This window comes from Rattus norvegicus, chromosome 6, assembly GCF_021556685.1.
Source record: "Rattus norvegicus strain SHRSP/BbbUtx chromosome 6, alternate assembly SHRSP_T2T, whole genome shotgun sequence".
NCBI lineage: Eukaryota > Metazoa > Chordata > Mammalia > Rodentia > Muridae > Rattus > Rattus norvegicus.
Window position 1 is genome coordinate 80,353,993 of NC_141539.1, and position 21,753 is coordinate 80,375,745.

Genomic DNA, 21,753 nt, shown 5'->3' on the forward strand with positions numbered 1-21,753 from the left:
TGTGTGCATGTATATCTGACCACACACACACATACATATATTTGGACTTTTTGACTTATAGCGCGAATGATTAAACCCAAGGCTCTGTACTTCTACCACTGAGTTACATCTCTGCCCTGGTTGTATTTATAGTAATTTCAAATATTACCAAACTAGCATCCATCCAATATTTTTCCTTTCCTTTGTCTTTTCTTTCTCTTTTCAGCCTTTATCACTTGAGAATTTAAAATATTATATTTCAATGTTATCATTACCAGTTCTGTCGCTCTTCTTACAAGTGGTATATATAGCATTAAAATATGCATCTTTAGAGCTGGGTGTGGGAAGTGGATCTCTGAGAGTTAGAGGCCAGCCTGGCCTATAAAGTGAGTTCCAGAACAGTCAGGACTGTTGCACAGTGAAACCTTGTCTCTGGGGGGAAAAGCATCATTAATTTACCATGGTTTGCTTTCTTTTGCATATATGCATGGGCACCATGTGCACATAATGCCATGCAGGGCAGAAGAGGGCATTGGATGCCCTGGAACAGGAGTTACAGATGGTCCTGAGCCACCATTTGGCTGCTGCAATCAGTCCTGGGCCATCTGGAAAAGCAGCCAGTGCTCCTTCCTCACTGCTGAAGCATTTCTCAGGGCCTCTTGTAGCTTACTTTCAAACAACACTTCACGTACGGCTTGCAAAAGTTAGAGTTTGCTTTTCCTTCACACAATTTGTGTTATTCTATGTTTTATTTCTGTGTGTGCAGAAAACCATCGATTATTAAAAATTTAAAGCCACAAAAAACCACCTTTTGTACCTACTCATAAACTAACATCCTGGGGCACTTCTCATTCTTTTGGGTGGACCCTGTTTTCCTCAGAACTTCCTTAAATACCTTGTAGTTTAAGTCTGATGGTGGTGACATCTATACCTCTTATTATCTGAAAAGACCTTATTTTTCTTTTTGTTGTTTGTTTTATTTGTTTGGGTTATTTTTGATTTTTGGGTTTTTTTTGAGATTTAATATAAGAATCCAGAACACTACTAAGAAGCATAGGATATAAAGGCATAAAGATTAAATAGATGTTAAATTGGTGATGAATAGACAAACTAGCAGATGGATAAGAGATCAACTGAGTTATAAGCTTCATATATAATATAGTATATATCAATACACCCCATATATATTCTTCTATCTATAGTTTTCAGTATTTCTGTATCCCTCTCTTGCATCCTAGATGCAACTAAATCCTAGATTGACTAAAGAAAATTTATAATATACAATATATATTATGTACACAGCATTGTTTTACAGGACTTGACATCTATTGCAAAAACTAGCCTATAGTCTCTGTAAAGATTAATTTTACCTAGTATTAAGGTTTGAAATTCCTAACATAACCTGCAGAGGAAGAAAGGCAAGTGTGATGTGTAGGAGAGAAAAGGGAAGCTGGACCATGTAGCATGATGTGAAGCCTTCAGGGATGAATTGAAAGCAGTCATTTTCACTAAGCTTTCATGGCATAGGTGCCCTGCCTGTACCTTCAGTCATGGAGCTAACTCCTGTCCTGGGAGCTGGTGAAGCTTGGATAGAATTCAGAAGACCGAGGTCCGGCAAACCAAGATGAGCCACGGGGTGGCTGACTGTGTGTGTGAGTTTTAAAAGTGGCCGAAGCTCCACATTCACCCTTTAAACCTCATACAAGAATGCCCGTGGAGCTCACTCAAACTGCAAACATCCAGGAAAAAGAGTTCTGAAAATTGAGTTCAGCATAGCCAGTTGGCACAAAGCCATCACAGACGGGGTTGTTTCCATGGAGCCCACTCGGGTTCTGTTTCAGTAGTGTACATCAGCATTATCAAAAGGAATGGCCATAGGAAACCTCTGAGAACAGGTTGGTCAAGTGGCGGGGCCCCAAGACCCCTGGAGCTGGCAACAGCATCAAGGAGCCTTTGCAAAACACTTGGATTTAACTGAGTAGCTGGCCAACTAGAAGCAGAGTACTAGCTTTCGGTTTCCAGTATAGTAGCCTCATTAGTCACAGTGGAGGGATAGCCAGAGGAGGGATTCCTTTGCCTAGAGCTTTCAGTCTTTCTGCATCCTTTGGCACCCTAAGATTCTGGCTGACTAAAATTTATATTAACCAGACTTGGACCAAAATAGAAACTCTAACCGAGGTGATAACGAGGAAACGTGTACCCTGATATCGTTTGTTGTTTGGGGGGGGGGCGGCGAGGGAGCAAAACCCATACCTTCAGGGCTTATGCACAGGAAGGGAGTAACTAACTTAAGGGAAAGGGATGGATACTGAAAAGTGCAAACTGCAGAAGGTAGCTTCAAGTGCGGTGGGAAAAGATTTCCAGCAAAGGTGGTGTATCAATCTAGGGAAATAAAAAGGAAGGCTTAAACTTTTCTGAAATAAGACATAATACACGAGATATAGCAGGAGACAGTTGGAGGGGGGTATCGAGATGCAGAAATATTAAAGCAGGGTGGCATAAGGTAAAAAATTAACAGGGGAGCGATGCACCTTAAGTTTCTATTTAACAGCACACAATCAGGCCTTTTAAAACCCCAGAATACATAGATTGATACAAAAGCCACCATCTACTCACTACCCAGTTAAGACAATTGCTAACATTTTGTGTCCTTCTCAAATCTATCTTCCTCAACTCAATTTTTTATTAGATTATTTTAGAGCAAACCTAAAACCTATCATGATTTTACCTGTAAAGTATTGTGCTGTCTCTGATCCATAAAGACTTTCTTTATTTCTTTCTATTGAAAATTTGTCTATAAACCCATTAACACGCCTAGGAAGATGTGTGAGTATCAACTGCTGCCCACAACACGGTCAGATTTCCTCAATGAACTTAACAACTGCTCCTTTGTGGTGGCTCGCGCATTCAGAATCCTAACATATTGTCTTTACCTGGTAGGTTAAAGAACCAACATCCAAGCTAGTGATACATAATGGATAAGTGACAGCTCTGGTGAAATCACAAAGGAGAATGATAGAGAATAAAAATAAAAACGTAAGCCAGAAGTCAGTGGCCTGCATATGTGTAGTCAGTACTAATAAAGAAACTTGGGGTGCTTGAAACAGAAGAGATAATTAAGGTTATAATAAGAGTAATGTCATAAGCTGAATAAAGAACTGTGTCTCTTCAGATGGAAAAAGATAGCTAGAAATCAACAAAACTATGCTAGTACCTGTACCAGAGATTTTTATTTCGATACTGTTTACTTTTTTTGAAATTATAATCTAATTATGTCTTTCTCCTCTTCCTTTTCCTTCTTCCAAACCCTTCCATGTATAACCCCATTTTCATCGCCTCTTTAATTGCTGTTACACACGTGTGCGTGCATGCGTGTGTGCATGCATGCATGTCTACCTGCCTGCCTGTGTGTCTGTGTGTGTGTTATTAACTACATTTTACCTGCTGTGAATTGAATAATGTCAGGGCTAAGTACTGACTAGGTTAGTAAAGTGGCAGTTGTAGGCTCTCCTCTAAGACCTGCGGCTTCCCTGGCCCTGGGTAGTTAACTAGGCTTCCCTCCTGCTGTACAGGCAGAGAGAGTTGTTGGCTTCCTCTAAGGCATACATGGTGCTATTGTTGCTATAGGGTTACTGGGCTATGCTGACCATTGCTGCAGTTCACAGGCCCTGGAGGACTGTTCTTTACTTTCCTCCTTTGGAAGCATATTCTGTTACCACACGAGCTAGTCCTCAGGGAGGAGACGTTCAGCTTGGGTCCAGCTCAAGTCCTCTGTGTCCTATGCCTGAAATATATGATGTCTTCAGCAACATGAACTTACCTTCCACCACTGTGAGGCAACCAACAGCAACAGCCTTTAGCGTTTGGGAATCTCCTGAACGACTCTGACTGACAACTCAAAGCTCATGCCTGTATCATTGTTTTCTGGACAAATTTCTCCCTGCTGATTTCCCTTAGATTAAGGCAATGATAGACTCAGCTGGACTCGGGATGATGGGGTGTCAGTACTGTTGTGTACAGCTGGTGCACACTGTTGGTGGGACCGTTCAAGCTTCCTCTAGTTCAGGGCTCGGGAGACATGGCTCATGGGATAGAATTATCCACTAAGTGCTTTTGACTTATCGCACTGCAGTCAATTTACGACATACCCTCCCCCAATTATTTACTATGGGGCTTATTAAGTTTGCTTGATTTGTTTTAGTTGATTGATGATTAGATAGCGGCTGCCACATAGAAGGGGCTTTGGCCATACTGATGCAGGTCCACATGAGGTATTGAATCAGGTATTTGAGCTCCATGAAACTTTCAGAGAGCTTGGGAGGAGTTAAGCATCAGATGTTTGTAAGAGGGAAGTAAATGATTATGCAGACGAGAGACAGTAGCAGTAAAAGCATTGCACACCATCTTCCGCTAGAAAAAGTCTTACCCGACTCCTTCAATCTGGTGGACTCTGCTGTGGCTGGCAGAATTTGATGGGAGCCGTGATTTATGGGAGAGCTTCCTCTTTTAGAGCAGTGACAAAAACAAAAATCCATTGCAATCTACTGAAGGATGAGAGGCTGCATATCCCCTTATCAGACAGGCTAGACCAACTACTAGACTCATAAGTATGATCACTATGCATCTTTCAGCCCAGCTGACAATCCAGGTAAAGGTAATGGCATATTACGTGACCCATGAAACAAGGCAAGCAACTGTTTGGCTTGACGATAGGATCAAATTAAATAATGTATTGTTGCATTTGGAATGTTTTACTAAGTGCCAAATGTTTTTCAGAGTAAAGAAATTTCAGATCTACACCCAGAGCTGGACTGTCCCATAGCCCTTGGACACAAAACCTGCCCAAAGAGAGCTAGTGTGCAAGGAGCACTCTCCCTCCTAAGCCCATAGCCCACATTCTTCCCATTGACTGTACAACAGCAGACACTCCAGGAACATACCCTTCCAGTCTCCATCTGCGCCCAGAGTTTGGGCTGTCCCACAGCTCTCTGACACAAAACCTGCTAGCAGAGAGCTGGTCTGTCAGGAGTGATCTCAATTCAAAGATCACAGGCTCACAGACCCACAAGACAAGATCTGGTCAGAGACAGAAAAATCAACTAACATCAGAGATAACAGATGGCAAGAGGCAAGCACAAGAAACTAAGCAACAGAAACTACAACTATGGCAACATCGAGCCCAGTTTTCCCACTAATGCAAATACTGGATATCCAAACATACTGGAAAAGCAAAATTTGGATCTAAAATCACATCTCATGATGATGTTAGAGGACTTTAAGAAGGATGACCCCTTTTTTGTTGTCGTTGATGATGTCATAATTTATTAAAAATTTATTACACAATAGACATTGGAATGGATTCACAATCTTCATCACATCATATGAGATAAGAAAATTGAGATTTTGAAATTTTAAGTGGCTTGCTCAGGCTCCAACAGCTAACAGTAGCTAAATGAGAATCTGAATGGCCTGAAAAGCAACCTCACTCATAAACATAGCTATGCTTCATTAATCCAGCAGCAGGAACTGGGGTTGTAAGCCATCCAGAATGACTGCAAAGTTCTCAGAATTCAAGAAGGATGACCCTTAAAGAAATACAGGACAGCACAGGTAAACAAATAGAAGCCCAAAAAGAGGAAACACAAAAATCCCTTAAAGAATCCCTTAAAGAATTACAGGATAACATAACCAAACAGGTGAAGGAACTCAACAAAAGCATCCAAGATTTAAAAATGGAAATAGAAACAATAAAGAAATCACAAAGGGAGACAACCCTGGAAATAGAAAACCTAGGAAAAAGATCATGAGTCATAGGTGCAAGCATCACAAATAGAATACAAGATATTGAAGAGAGAATCTCAGGTTCAGAAGATATCAGAGAAAACATTGACACAACAGTCAAAGAAAATGCAAAAAGCAAAAAGCTCCTAACCCAAAACATGCAGGACAGAATGAGAAGATCAAACCTAAGAATAATGGGTATAGAAGAGAAAGAAGATTCTCAACTTAAAGGACCAGTAAATATTTTCAACAAAATTTTAGAAGAAAACTTCCCCAACCTAAAGAAAGAGATGCCCATAAGCATACAAGAAGCCTACAGAACTCCAAATAGATTGGACCAGAAAAAAATCTCTCCCATCATATAATAGTCAAAACACCAAATACACAAAGCAAAGAAAGAATATTAAAAGCAGTAAGGGAAAAAGGTCAAGTAACATATAAAGGCAGACCTATCAGAATTACACCAGACTTCTCAACAGAGACTATGAAAGCTAAAAGATCCTGGACAGATGTCATACAGACTCTAAGAGAACACAAATGCTAGCCCAGGCTACTATACTCAGCAAAACTTTCAATTACCTTAGATGGAGAAACCAAGATACTCCATGACAAAACCAAATTTTCACAATATATTTCCACAAATCCAGCCCTACAAAGGATGACAGATGAAAAACTCCAACACAAGGAGGGAAACTACACACTAGGAAAAGCAAGAAAGTAATCTAAATTCAACTAACCCAAAAGAAGATAACCACACAAACATAATTCTAACTCTAAAGACAGAAATAATAGGAAACAACTGTCATTGATCCCTAATATCTCTCAACATCAATGGACTCAATTCCCCAATAAAAAAAGACATAGACTAACAAACTTGATACATAAACAGCACCCAGCATTTTGCTGCATACAGGAAATACACCTCAGTGACAAAGACAGAGACTACGTCAGAGTAAAAGGCTGAATAAGAATTTTCAAAGCAAATGGTTTTAAGAAACAGGCTGGAGTAGCCATCTTAATATCAAATAAAATCGACTTCCAGCCAAGAGTTATCAAAAAGATAAGGAAAGACATTTTATACTCAAAGGAAAAATCCACCCAGATGAACTCTCAATCCTGAACATCTATGCTCCAAATGCAAGGGCACCCACATTCATAAAAGAAACTTTTCTAAAGCTCAAAGCATACATTGAGCCACACATAATAATAGGAGACTTCAGCACACCACTATCATCAATGTACAGATCACGGAAACAGAAACTAAACAAGAGACAGAGAAACTAACAGAAGTTAGGAACTAATTGGATTTAACAGATATCTATAGAACATTTCATCCTAAATCAAAGGAATATATCTTCTTCTCAGCATCTCATGGTACCTTCCCAAAAATTGCCCATACAATTGGTCACAGAACAGGCCTCAATAGATATAAGGAGATTGAAATAATCCCATGCGTGCTATCAGATCACCATGGCCTAAGGCTGGCTGGTCTTCAATAACAGCAAAAACAACTGAAAGCCCACATGCACATGGGAGCTGAACAACTCTTACTTAATGACAATGTGGTGAATGAAGAAATACAGAAATTAATGACTTTTTAGAATTTAATCAAAATGAAGCCACAGACTTATGGGATACAATGAAAGCAGTGCTAAGAGGGAAACTCATAGCTCTGAGTGCCTCCAAAAAGAAACTGAAGAGAGCATACGCTAACAGCTTGACAGCACACCTGAAAGCTCCAGAACAAAAGAGAAGCAAGTTCACTCAAGAAGTGTAGAGCGCAGGAAATAATCAAACTCAGGCCTGAAATCAACCAAGTAGAAACAAAAAGAACCATAGAAAGAAGCAACGAAACCAGGAGATGGTTCTTTGAGAAAATCAACAAGATAGATAAATACTTAGCCAGCCTAACCACAGGGCAGAGAGACTGTATCCAAATTAATAAAATAAGAAATGAAGAGGGAGACATAACAACAGAAACTGAGGAAATCAAAAAATTTATCAGATCCTACTACAAAAGCTTATACTCAACAAAACCGGAAAATTGGAAGGAAGTGGATAATTTTCTAGACGGATACCAGGTACCAAAGTTAGATCAGGATCAGATAAACCATCTAAATAGTTCCATAACCCCTAAAGAAATAGAAGCAGTTATTTATTAAAAGTCTCCCAATCAAAGAAAGTCCAGGACCAGATGGGTTTTCAGACTTTCATAGAAGACCTAATAGCAATATTCTTCAAACTATTCCACAAAATAGAAACACAAGGAACACTAATTCTTTCTTTGAAGCCACAATTAGTTATACTTAAGCCACACAAAGACCCTACAAAGAAAGACAACTTCAGACCAATTCCCTCATGAATATTGGTACAAAAACACTCACCAATACTCTCATAAACTGAATCCAAGAACACATCGAAACTGTCATTCACCATGATCAAGTAGGATTCATGCCAGGGATGCAGGGATTTTTCGATATACAAAAACCCAACAATGTAATCCACTATATAAGCAAACTCAAGGAAAAAAAAAACCTCCCATGATCATTCATTAGATGCTGAGAAGGCATGTGACAAAATTCAACACCCCTTCATGTAAAAAGTCTTGGAAACATCAGGAATTCAAGGCCCATACCTAAACATAGTAAAAGCAATATACAGGAAACCAGTAGCCAACCTCAAACTAAATAGAAATTTGAAACAGTCTCACTAAAATCAGGGACTAGACAAGGCTGCTCACTCTCTCCCTACTTATTCAATATAGTACTCGAAGTCCTAGCCAGAACAATCAGACAACAAAAGGAGGTCAAAGGGATACAAATTGTAAAGGAAGAAGTCAAAATATCACTATTTGCAGATGAAATGATAGCATACTTAAGTGACCCCAAAAGTTCCACCAAAGAACTACTAAGCCTGATAAAGAACTTCGGAAAAGTGGCTGGGTATAAAATTAACTCAAACAAATTAGTAGCCTTTATCTATTCAAAGGATAAACAGGCTGAGAAAGAAATTAGGGAAATGATACCCTTCATAATAGTCGCAAATAACATAAAATACCTTGGTGTGATTCTAACAAAGCAAGTGAAAGATCTGTATGATAAGAACTTTAACTCTCTGAAGAAAGAAATTGAAGAAAATCTCAGTACATTGGAAGATCTCACATGCTCATGGATTAGCAGGATTAATATAGTAAAAATAGCCATCTTGTGGAAAGCAATCTACAGATTCGATGCAATCCCCATCAAAATTCTAACTCAATTCTTCGTAGAATTAGAAAGAGAAATTTGAAAATTCATTTGGAAAAGCAAAACATCCTGGATAGTGGAGAACCATCCTCAACAATAAAAGAACTTTGAGGTGAATCACCATTCCTGACCTCAAGCTGTATTACAGAGCAATCATGATTAAAAAAAAACTGCATTGTATTCATACAGAGACAGGAAGGTAGATCAATGAAATAGAATTGAAGACCAGAAATAAACCCATACATCTGTGGTCACTTGATCTTTGACAAAGGAGCTAAAACCATCCAGTGGAAAACAGACAGCTTTTCAACAAATGGTGCTGGTTCAACTGGAGGTCAGCATGTAGAAGAATGCAAAATGATCCATTCTTATTTTACAAAGCTCAAGTCCAAGTGGATAAAGGACCTCCACATAAAGCCAGATACATTCAAATTAATAGAAGAGAAAGTAGGGAAGATACTTGAATACATGAGCACTGGGGAAAATTTCCTGAACAAAACACCAATAGCTTATGCTCTAAGATCAAGAATCAACAAATGGATCCTCATAAAACTGCAAACCTTCTGTAAGGCAAAGGACACTGTCATTAGGACCAAATGGTAACCAACAGATTGGGAAAAGATCTTTACCAATCCTATATCTGATAGAGGGCCAATATCCAATATATACAAAGAACTCAAGAAGTTATATTCTAGAGAATCAAATAACCCTATTAAAAATGGGGTACAGAGTTAAACAAAGACTTCTTAACTAAGGAATACTGAATGGTTGAGAACACCTAAAGAAATGTTCAACATCCTTAGTCATCAGGGAAATGCAAATCAAAAGAACCCTCAGATTTCACCTCACCCCAGTCAGAATGGCTAAGATAAAAATAAAACAAAAAACCCCTCAGATAACAGCAGATGGTGGTAAGGATGTGGAGAAAGAGGAACACTGTTCCATTGTTGCTGCTCCATTGTTGGTGGGATTGCAAGCTGGGAATCAGTCTGGAGGTTCCTCAGAAAATTGGACATGGAACTACTTGAGGACCCTGCTATACCACTCCTGGGCATATACCCAAAAGATGCTCCAAACTATCACAAAGACACGTGCTCCACTATGTTCATTGCAGCCTTATTTATAATAGCCAGAAGTTGCAAAGAACCCAGATGTCCTTCAACAGAGGAATGGATACAGAAAATGTGGTACATTTACCCAATGAAGTACTACTCAGCTATTAAAAACAATGACTTCATAAAATTCTTTTTTTTTTAAGATTTATTTATTTATTATATATAAGTACACTGTAGCTGTCTTCAGATACACCAGAAGAGGGCATCAGATCTCTTTACAGATGGTTGTGAGCCACCATGTGGTTGCTGGGAATTGAACTCATGACCTCTGGAAGAGCAGTCGGGTGCTCTTAACCGCTGAGCCATCTCTCCAGCCCGACTTCATAAAATTCTTAAGACAAATAGAATGACCTAGAAAATATCATCCTGAGTAAGATAACCCAGTCACAAAAGAACACACATGGTAGGTATGCACTCACTAAGTGGATATTAGCTAAGAAAAAATTCACAGATCATATGAAGCTCAAGAAGGAAGACCAAAATGTGGATATTTCATTCTTTCTTAGAAGGGAGAACAAAATTCTCACAGGAGGAAATACAGGGACAAAGAATGGAGCAGGGACTGAAGAAAAGGTCATTCAGAGACTGCCCCACCTGGGGATCCATCCCATATGCAGGCACCAAAGCCAGTCACTATTGCTGATACCAAGAAGTGCTTGCTGACAGGAGCCAGATATGGGTGTCTCCTGAGAGACTCTGCCAGAGCCCTACTGATACAGATGAGGATGGTTGCAGCTAACCATTGGACTAAACAAGGGGACCCCAATGGAGGAGTTAGAGAAAAGACCCAAGGAACTGAAGGGGTTTGCAACATCATACGAAGAACAATATCAACCAACCAAACCCCCCAGAGCTCCCAGGGACTAAACCACCAACCAAAGAGTACACATGGAAGGACCCATGGCTCCAGTCACATATGTAGCAGAGGATGGCATTGTCCACCATCAATAGGTGAAAAAGCCCTTGGTCTTGTGAAGGCTCGTTTCCCCAGTGTAGGGGAATGCCAAGGCGTTGAGGTGGGAGTGGGTGCTTGGGAGTGGGAGCACCCTCACAGAAGCAGGGAGAGGGGATATGGGAGAGGAGGGAAAGGGGATAACTTTTGAAATGTAAATACATAAACTCCAAGAAAAATAAAATAAAAAAATTCCAGAGCTAGGTGACCCAGGGATAAAGTATGCGTTGTGCAAACATTTGGACCTAAACTTAGAGTCCCAGCAACCACGTTAAAGCCAGGTGTGCTGATGCTAAATTTTAATCCCAGCATTTGAGTAATTTAGACAGGGCAACCAGGGTCTCACTGGCCAATCAGTTAAGCAGAACGGTGAGCTTCTGGTTCAGTGAGAAGTTCTGTCTCAAAAATAGGAGGTGGACAATTAAGAAAGACATTGAGGGCCAAGCAGTGATGGTAATTGCCTTTAATCCCAGCACTCAGGAGGCAGAAGCAGGCAGAGTTTGAGGCTGTCCTGGTCTACAGATAGAGTTTCAGGAAAGCAAATGCTACACAGAGAAACCCTGTCTTGAAAAATAAAACAAAAAATAAAGGAAAGGAAAGGAAGAAAGAAAGAGAGAAAGAAAGAAAGAAAGGAAGAAAGAGAGAGAAAGAAAGAAAGAAAGGAAGAAAGAAAGAAAGAAAGAAAGAGAGAGAGAAAGAAAGAAAGAAAGAAAGGGAGAAAAAGGGAAAAAGGGGAAAAGGGGAAAAGGAGAAAAAGAAAGATATCCAGTATCAACGTCTGACCTCCATACATGTATGACCACACCTGTGCACCTGTGAACAGATATGTATACACTGCACATACACGCACAATCTAGGAACCTTTAGATAAAAGAGGTCAAGCTATCTATAAAGAAATAAAATAGTTACTTCGAGGTATAAAATATTAATCGTAAGAGAGTGGCAGATTTGTATCTACACAATCTAGAGGAACATCATGGTCATTAAATGCTCAAACTGGAAGAGTTTGAGGTGTGTCTTAGAGTAAATGATGTACCTTGAGTCTGCGGACTATCACCAGGACATTCTGCGAATCTTAGAGCAAGCATCTGGAGCCTTGTCGGTCTTCAGGACATTTTACTGTCAGGGAGAAACACATGTCCCCCTTCACTTAGGGTTTATAACATTATAAAACATAACTTAAGGATGACGGCTAGCTTCAAAGAAATGTTGCATGTGCCAGCAAGGTGAAAGCTAGAGCAAAAAAAGCTTATTGTGAGTACATTTTCCTTTTATGTTCTTGAATCAGATTATGACATAGATGATAGAGTTATGATAACTGTGAACATTAGCATGTTAAGAAACATTTTTGGTGCTGGGCATTGAACCTGGGGCCTTATGTTAGGATGCACAAGCACTGGGTGTAGCACTTTTGTCCGGCTCCTTTTCTCTGACTAGACAGAGGCAGGTCTACTGAATTGTGTGCTCTGGCTTTGAATTCACCCTGCAGCTAAGGTAGATCTTGACTTTAATAATTCTCCTGTCTCCTTCTCCAGAATAGCTGGGGTTGCTGGGCTCTGCATCTAGGCCTAGCTGTAACTTTTTGAGTCAAGGTCTTACTACATAGCCCAGGTTGGCCTTAGCTTTATAAGTAGCCCAGTCTGGCCACAAATTCTCCTGCATCCCAGATTCTGGGATCATAGGTGGGACTAACCATGTCCTATTAACTCAATTCTGTTGATATGAAGAATTTATTTATAAATTCACTGTACTTTTGTTTGGTTGCTTATTTCTTTCTTTCTCTTAACTAGGCAAAGAATTTTATTAAACTTTCCCAGACTTTATTCCCAGGATTCTTCAGCTCAATTTGTCCCAAAGAATGAATTAGGTATAAGCAAAAACTGAAAAGATCTGTAAATGTCCAGGGAGCTTGGACTTAAATATTAGAGATATAGATTTTATCAGACCCATAAACATAAGAGTTTTAAAAAGCAGTCATGTTCTAAAATAGCAGCTCCTATAGCTTCTGCAAGGGTCACCTTCAGACGCTGCCTCAGTTCAGTCTGCTTCGTTTTTAGAAGCATCATCAAAATTCTCCACCAGATCTGGAACTCCATTATCATCATCACCACCACCACCACCATCATCATCACCACCACCATCATCACCACCACCATCATCACCACTATCACCATCATCACTACCATCGACCTCTCCAGGAATAAGTGGTGCTTTTCCATCCACAGATTGTTCTGGCAGAGCTTCAGCCAGTCTCCTTAAATTAGTCACACCGTCTGCACCAAGCTGGTTTAAGGATGCTGGGAAGCATGTCTCTCAGCTGGTTTGTCTCAACATGGCCTATAATGGTGAGGCCAGAGATGCCTGAACTTGAGCTGTTAAAATGGACACTCTTCTTTGGTTTATAAACATGTTCACCTCTTCAATACCAGAGATATTGTTTACCTGTATGTTGTTGTTGTTGTTTGTTTGTTTGTTTATTTATTTATTTATTTATAGTCCAAATGTTGCTCCCTTTCTGGTCCCCATTCCATGAGTTCTTCACCCTATCCCCTCTCCCCTTTGCTTCTGAGAGGGTACTCTCCTACCCACCCACCCAATTCTACCTCACCTCACCAGCATCCCCCTAACCTGGGGCCTCAAGTATCTACAAGATAAAGCACATCCTTTCCCATTGAGGCCAGACAAGGCAGTCCTCTGCTACATCTGTAGTGGGGACCATGTATGCTCTTTGGTTGGTGGCTTAGCCTCTGGGAACTCTGAGGAGTCTGGATTAGTTGAGACTGTTGTTTTTTCTATGGGGTTACGATTTTCTTCAGCTCCCTCAGTCCTTCCCCTAACTCTTCCATAGTGGTCCCTAACCTCAATCTAATGGTTGGCTGTAAGTGTCTGCATTTGTCTCAGTCAGCTGCTGGTAGAGCCTCTCAGAGGACAGCCATGCTAGGCTCCTGTCTGCAAGCACAACATGGCATCAGTAATAGTGTCAGGGTTTGGTGCCTGCACATGGGATGATTCCCAAATTGGGTTGGTCTCTGGATGGTCTTTCCCTCAGTCTCTGCTTCATTTTTGTCTCAGCATTTCCTTTAGACAGGAACAATTCTGGGTCAAGAATTTTGAAGATGGGTGAGTGGCTCTATGCCTCAAATAGGGGATATATCGATCTACTGGAGGTGGTCTCTTCAGGTTCTATCTCCCCACTGTTGGGCACTTCAGCTAAGGTCATCCCCACTGGGTCCTGGGACCCTCTTACACCCCTGATATCTGGGACTTCCTAGAGGTTCCCTTATTCCCACCCTCCACCCCACACTACTGCATATTTCTTTTCATTCTCCTGATCCTCTGGGCTTCCCTCCTGTCTCCTCCCCATACCTGACCTGACTCCCTTTTCCCTCCCCCTCCCCTCTCCCACCCAGATCCCTCCCTACCTCTGCCTCTCATGATTATTTTCTTCCCCATTCTAAGTGGAAATGAAGTATCCACACTTGGGCCTTCCTTCTTGTTAAGCTTCATACTGTCTCTGTTCTGGATGGTTTTTGTGTCAACTTGACACAAGCTGAACATATTACAGAGAAAGAAGCCTCCCTTGAGAAAATGCCTCCATGAGATCCAGCTGTAAGGCATTTTCTTAGTGATCAAGGGTAGGAGGGCCCCTTGTGGGTGGTGCCATCCCTGGGCTGGTAGTCCTGGGTTCTATAAGAAAGCAAGCTGAGCAAGCCAGGGGAAGCAAGCTAGTAAGTAACATCCCTTCAAGGCCTCTGCATCAGCTCCTACATGAGTTCCAGTTGTTTGGTGATGAACAGCAGTGTGGAAGTGTAAACTGAATAAATCCTTTCCTCCCCAATTTGTTTCTTGGTCATGATGCTTGTGCAGGAATAGAAACCCTGACTAAGACAGTCTGTGAGTTTTCTATGATCTGCTGTGGCAGTTCTGTGAACTGCCTTCTTTCTATGAGCAGTTCCTTTCCCACCAGTGTGCACTTGTGCCTGTAGTTTGGTGAGGTTTTCCTGGTTCATGATCGTTTCTTTCACCTTGTCAGAGTAGAAATGAGGCTTCAAAGGGGACTACGGGGAGCTCAGGGAGTTTTGGGCAGACCAACTGACAACAGGGACACACACACACACACACACACACACACACACACACACACACACACACACACACGGGGACACCAGGTGGCAGTTAGAGTGCTCACTGTGCTTTTCTTAAAGAAACATTATAATAAAGGAATATGGAAGCTTAATTCGCTTAATTGTTTTAAGATAAAAGAACTAATTCAGTTGTTTTCCTACTATTACAGAAGTTTAGAACTTTTGCTTGTTTTGTTTTGTTTGAGACAGGGTTTCTCTAGTAGACCAGGCTGTCCTCAAACTAAGAGATCCTCCTCAGTGCTGGGATTAAAGGTGTGCACTGCCACTACCCAGCAAGGTCATCTCTGACATAGTGCTGTATTTTTTTTTTTGGTTTGAGGCATCTTATATCATATTTCCTTAAAAGAGCAGAAAATCTCCTGTTTAACCAGAAATAAATGTCACCAATCATTATTCTGACCCTGCCAAGGCATCAAAAACAGCAAATGTCACACAGAACCTACAGGCATCTGCCAGTCTGAATAGGCCATGCAGCAGTAGTAAACATTCCTTGTATCTCAGTAACTTCAGGCAATGACTGATCCCCATCAGGACTTGGTGAGGGCTTTCCTTTGTAAGGTTGCAGGGACCCAGGCTGCTAGAGAAGGAATCTTGTCACAGGATTCCCCTCTCACTGCCAAGGACAACTATCAGATCTAGAAGACCAACATTTCATTTCTGTCCAAGATCCAAGAACCATGGGCTAAGCTAGACACATGGCCTCACAAACTCATAAAGGTACAGGACAGGTATTTCTAACATGTTCCCAGAAGTGTGAGAAGATGGGAGACTTGAGCAACTAAGACATGTTCCACAGACCCTTTTCTGTAGACATCAGGTAGGGCCTCAGCTTACCACAGCTTTCGTCAGTGACATCTACATGTTCACCATGGAAGGGCAATGACTCACATCTATTGTACAGAAGAAAGGTGGAGTCACAGGAGGCTTATCTCGGTGATGAATAGAAGCCAACTGACATGAGAATGTGGGGGACATAAGACTGCCACACTCTGCCTCTTCAGTTTGGCTCCAAGTTTTTCTCAGAATATAAACCATAAACAGAATGCTAGAAGGAGCTGGGAAGTTCCCCACATCTTACCTCTTTCTTTTTTCACAACATCTCCTCAAAACATGGTGATCTCCACTTTTCAGATGCAGAAACTGAGGCTAATTGGGAATCACAAGATCACAAGTGTTGAGCTCAAATCTCTGACCAGACTGTTTTGTGTGCTTGACCTGGACAGACAAACTCAAAGCCTAGTTTTCAGTGACACGTAAACTGGAAACTTAATGCAATGTGTATGACGAAGTGGTGAGATTTCTGTGTAGCTCCTCAGTGTAACCGACCATCAGCCTTTCTCAAATCCTCAGATCCACTTTGGTCTCTACTTCCGTTGTCCTTTCTCTCTGTCTCCATCTCCAGAGACTTTTGAGCTACTTAATCTTCCTTCACGTATGCCAGACAAGACTACAGAAAGCTCACCAACTGCAGAAGACAAGGGTTGTTTGCTTAAGTGCCAGCATGGTCTTTAAATAGAAGCAATGAGGACAATCAGGGCCATTGGGGACGCTGGCTCCTCTCTGAGCCCACATAGCACATAGAACATGGAGTTGTGTAGGTATAGATAAGGTAGGATTCAGTTAAGAATGAAGGCCTCTCAATGCATTCCTTTTGGGTTGCCTAATCACAACAAGCCTCAGTGGCTTTACCTGAAAAAGTGGGGATAATAGCATCTTGTTTTGAGAAAGTGTGATTAGAGAATGAGATAATGCGTGGGAAACTTCCTAACTTCTTCTAGCATTCTAACAGGGACTCTATGCAGTGTTAGTTTCTCTGGTTTGTTGGTTTGTTTGTTTTTCTTTATCCAGACCAAACCTTAATGCCAAGATAAGGGGACCAGTACTTTCAAGGGCATAGAAGTCTTTTAAAAGAAAGTCACTTAATCATGGCTGTGTGTGTGCACACACGCATGGCTGCACACGCATAACTTGTGCAGGTGAATGAGGCGAACATGTGGAGTCCAGAAGACAACTTGTGGAAGCCAATCTCTCCTTCCTTCTGTACCTGAGTTGCAGAGATTAAAGTCAAGGTGTCAGGCTCAAGCTGCAATCACCATCATCTGATGAGACATCTTACATTCCCCATGGAATCTTCTCACAGATAAGTAAGTACAGCCCTTGTGATGCAGAGTTACGTTTTGCTTAAAGCATGACCATGTAAAGCCACCACCAGAAATAAGACACAATATAGTTTTGTTACTCCCTGAACTCTCCCATGAGTGTTGTTGTGGTTGGTGTGTGTCTGTTAGTGCTGTATGCCTACAGGTGCACATCTCAGACCTGCCTATAGTTTACTGCCTTCTTCAATGGCAGTTCTCAATCTTCCTAATGCTCCAGCCCTTTAATACAGTTCCTTATGTTGTGGTGACCTCCAACTATAAAATTATTTGGTTGATACTTCGTAGCTGTAATTTTGCTACTGTTATGAATTGCAATGTAAATATCTGATATGCAGGACATCTGATAATGTAATCCCTTGGGGTCATGACTGACTCACGGGTTGACAGCTGCTGCTCTATGCTTTGCTTTCTTGTTATTTTGAGGCAGGGTCTCTCACTGAAACTGGAGCTTGCCGTTTGACTTGACTGAGTAGTCACCTACCCCCAGGATCTGCCATGCTCCCCCAGCTCTGGGATGACAGACACCCATGGCCATGCCTGGCCCTCTATAAGTGTACTGGGGATATGAATTCATGTCCTCTTGCTTGACTAACATGCATTTTATCCACCGACTCCCTCTCCAGCCCAGCCAGTACCCTTCTTTCCCTTCCTATCCCCTAGCAACCACGACTATTTTATCATAATTTTCTTGCATTTTTTCCAGAAAATTATAGAAACAATTGCATAGTACATGTGGGACTCTGCACTGGGAACAGTAAAACACAGGAAATTATCTAATTTCTTTTATAAGCAATAAAATTGAAGCAGCTGCAAAATACTTACAGATCTATGAAAATGCTATGGAATTTATATAAAAGCATAGTGTAGGTAAGGTCTTGGGTAGACAGATTCAGAAAATCTGAGAGTATGATTTACTTTCCTACCATCACAGATAGACCTGCATACTGGTGATTGATTCCCATGTGGGTTTTTGTATTTTAACAATTACACCCACTTAAAATGTTAAAAGGCATGAACAGAAGACAAAACCCTTTAGACCACTCAAATTCAATTGTTGATAGCATTTTGGAACATTTCCTTCAGTCTTTTAGCCTTGAGTGTGTTTTCCTTGGTAGTAAGTGTGGGTTACATAATTATTATACCTTTACTTGCATCTATACTAAGTGATAAGCACATTACGCCTTATTCTACTTTAAAAACAAAATCACTGTTTTGCGAGCAGATAAAAGCTTGCCTCACCGTTTTTGTTTGGACAATTATTTCACTATTCTCCATTTTTCTTTTATAATTAATATCAGAATAGTCAAGTCCAAAAGTATAAATTCATTTTTATTATTACCCTCCTACAATAGAGTAGAATTAAGATTACTAGATTGAAATAATTCAGATTTTCGTGGATATGAACAAACCACTTTGTAAAATACCGCATCTCTTTGTATTTCTCCTGTGAAGGCATTTCTTAACACCTTGGCAATTGCTGCATGTTACTGCTATTTCAATCTTTTTCAATGTGAAGATAATTGAACATTGTTGTTTTTATCTGAGCGAGAGCGTTTATCTCTCTGTGCTTCCCGATTACAGGCCTGACGTGAGGAGCTGACTCGGGTCCTGCTGCTGTGCTTTCTCCACCTTGAGGAACTAGGCCTCTGCCTGTGAGCCAAAATAGCCCCTTCCTTCCTTAAGTTGCTTTGTCAGGATTTCTGCCACAGCCAGGATAAAAATATATAAAACAGCGAATTACAGCACATTTGTTTTTGTTTTTCGAAAGAGGGTTTCTTTGACTGTCCCGGAACTCACCGTGTAGATCAAACTGGCCTCTAATTCACAGAAATCCACCTGCCTCTGCCCTCCTTGCGCTGGGATTAAAGGCGTGTGCCACCATGCCTGGTATAAGAACCCTTTATAACCAAAAATTGTTCAGCTAGCCTAAGCAACTGTTACCACACAACTGTGATTTTGATGCCAATTCGGATGAATCTCTTCTTTATACCTGGGCTGCTGCCTGTGCCCCCGACTTCCGGCTGCCTGGCCCTACTGGCCCCCGGGTGTTGGAGGTGAGGTGGTGCAGAATCAATGGCACAGATTCTGAGAGCTGGTGAGAACTGAGTAGCAAGCTCCTCTGAACGCTGCTGCAAGCTTCTTTAATAACCTCCACCCGCAGCCCATTGGTCCCAAATAAGTATCTCTTCCAAACAGCAGTTCTGATTGGCTAGCACCGTCTGCATCAGCAATCCTTAGTGTCTCAGGAAGTCCTCAAGTAGATCCTTCTGGAGGAGGCGCCTTTGCTGCTCCCCTGCCCCCACCCCATCCCTGTGTTTGTGTAGTGGCAGTCCCACTCTGGGCTACTTTGCAAGGGACTGAGAAAAATACTATTCCATTTTACTAAGTATTATAGGTTATTCTCTGCAAGGTAATTTAAATCATGTAGAAAGTACGTGAAAACTATGACCATCTTTAACTTAAAAATTGGATTTTTCTCCTTACGAGGGCTTATTGCAATTATCTTCCGTATGATAGTGTTTGGTGGCACCAAGTCCAGTGCCCTCATCACAGCTAGATTCAGTTCATTTTTGCAGCCATAAACCTGCTGGTTTGAGTGATCGACGATCTTTATTCAAATCATATTCATAAATCTGAAAGCTCATTTTATTCATTTTTGTAACAGCATTTAAATTTCTGCATGTGACTTGTTTGGAATTTAATTACAGAACCAAAATGCCACATATAATTACAGATGTAACAGATATTTAGTTCCCTAACCAGAGCCTTCTTATGAGCCTTCTCTCCCTGTCATTGGACCAGCACTGGCAAAGTATCAAAATAGCAACTCCTAAGACATCATGCTCTGTGCCCAGCCCACCTCTCATTCACACCAGAGCTATGTGCTGTTACTTAACACAATCCAGGAAATTTCATAAAATTAACCTTCTTCGGGAAGGATCTCTGATCAAAGACAGACAAATCTCAACACAGGGGTCATTTGAAATTGAATAGTAATAAGACACGTTTCCCTTTGCCATGAGTTAAATCTCTAAGGTGCATTTTATACCCTGGAGAAGAAGATTCTACAGTCTGGGAACAAAATTATTTATATCATGTGTTCATGTGTGTGAACAGACGAAGATTTAAAAAACTTCATCATTGATTAAGACTGATTTCTGTTCTATACCGTGCAACTAGAAGAAACAGAATATCAGTTCATCACTGTTTTCTCAGATTCAGTCTACAGAAGTAACTTTCCAAGATTTCACTTTTGCTGAAGTATGGGATTCGGTACACACACGCACACACGCACACACGCACGCACGCACACACGCACGCACGCACGCACACACGATATACATAACTGTACTATTTGTGAGGGCTTGGGCAAGTTATTTAGATTTCACTTGTGCGAACCTGAGTGTCTTCATCTGCATTCTATGGATGGTAACGCTCACGGTATTAGCGGTGTGTGTGTGTGTGTGTAACACTAGTCAAGTGCCTGTGTACAGTGATAGCCAACAATTGGTAAGGCTCACTTACAGTGAGAGCCAAGGATGACAATAATGCTCACTTACATGTAGCTTTCCACTGCTGCTCATTTGTAAACTCCAGTTCCTTCAGCAAGACAAACACTATGTGCTAAAGCTTTTGGTACTGGTCACACAGTAATCCCCAGGAGACCGGGGGAGGGGCTCCAGTTCTGCTGACCCTGGCAGCCCTGTTTGTCTCCTCTTTCTCTTTGTCATGCAGTATTTTCGGTGTACCTCCCAAGTTAGTGTACTAAAAGTTTAATCGCGATTCAACAGTGAGAAGGGGATGGGACCCTCAGGGGTGACTAGGTGATGCCCTTCAGGATGGAATACTGCAGTTGCCACTAGAGAGGGCTGAGGGGTTGGTTAGCTAGCACAGATTAGTATCTAATGAAAGAGTGATTTTGGCTCCTTTGTGTGCTCTCTCTCTTCCCCGCCCCCACCTCCTTGTTCCTCTTGATTTCTTTCCTGCCTTATATCATTGGGATGATATAACATGAAGACCCTAACTTGATATGAGCCTTCTTACCTTGTCAATAAGCAAATCTCTTTTTCTTAGAAATTACCCAGCCTCAGGCACTCTGTGACAATGGTGCAAAATGAACTATGACATTGTGATTGGACATTTTTTCATCAAAAAATTTTCACGGGCTGGAGAGGTGGCTCAGAAGTTAACAGCACTGACTGCTCTTGCAGAGGTCCTGAGTTCAATTCCCAGCAACCACATGGTGGCTCACAACCACCTGTAATGAGATCTGATGCCCTCTTCTGGTGTGTGTGTGAAGACAGCTACAGTGTACTCACATAACTAAAATAAATAAATAATTCTTTAAAAGTTTTCGTACACAGAGACTTGAAATGT

General features: G+C 41.2%; 1 long non-coding RNA gene and 1 pseudogene across 1 annotated transcript in view; one reads left to right on the forward strand and one right to left on the reverse strand.

Annotated features, from left to right (window-relative positions):
* Positions 1-21,740, forward strand: part of LOC102552092 (uncharacterized) — a 41,823-nt gene extending 20,083 nt beyond the window's left edge. Inside the window, exons 5-6 of the long non-coding RNA XR_015622426.1 lie at positions 17,194-17,361; positions 18,958-21,740. This is a non-coding gene — a long non-coding RNA (uncharacterized LOC102552092). The remainder of the gene's footprint in view (positions 1-17,193; positions 17,362-18,957) is intronic.
* On the reverse strand, positions 13,062-15,091 carry LOC134479125 (transcription factor BTF3-like; annotated as a pseudogene).
* Positions 21,741-21,753: the final 13 nt, after the last annotated feature.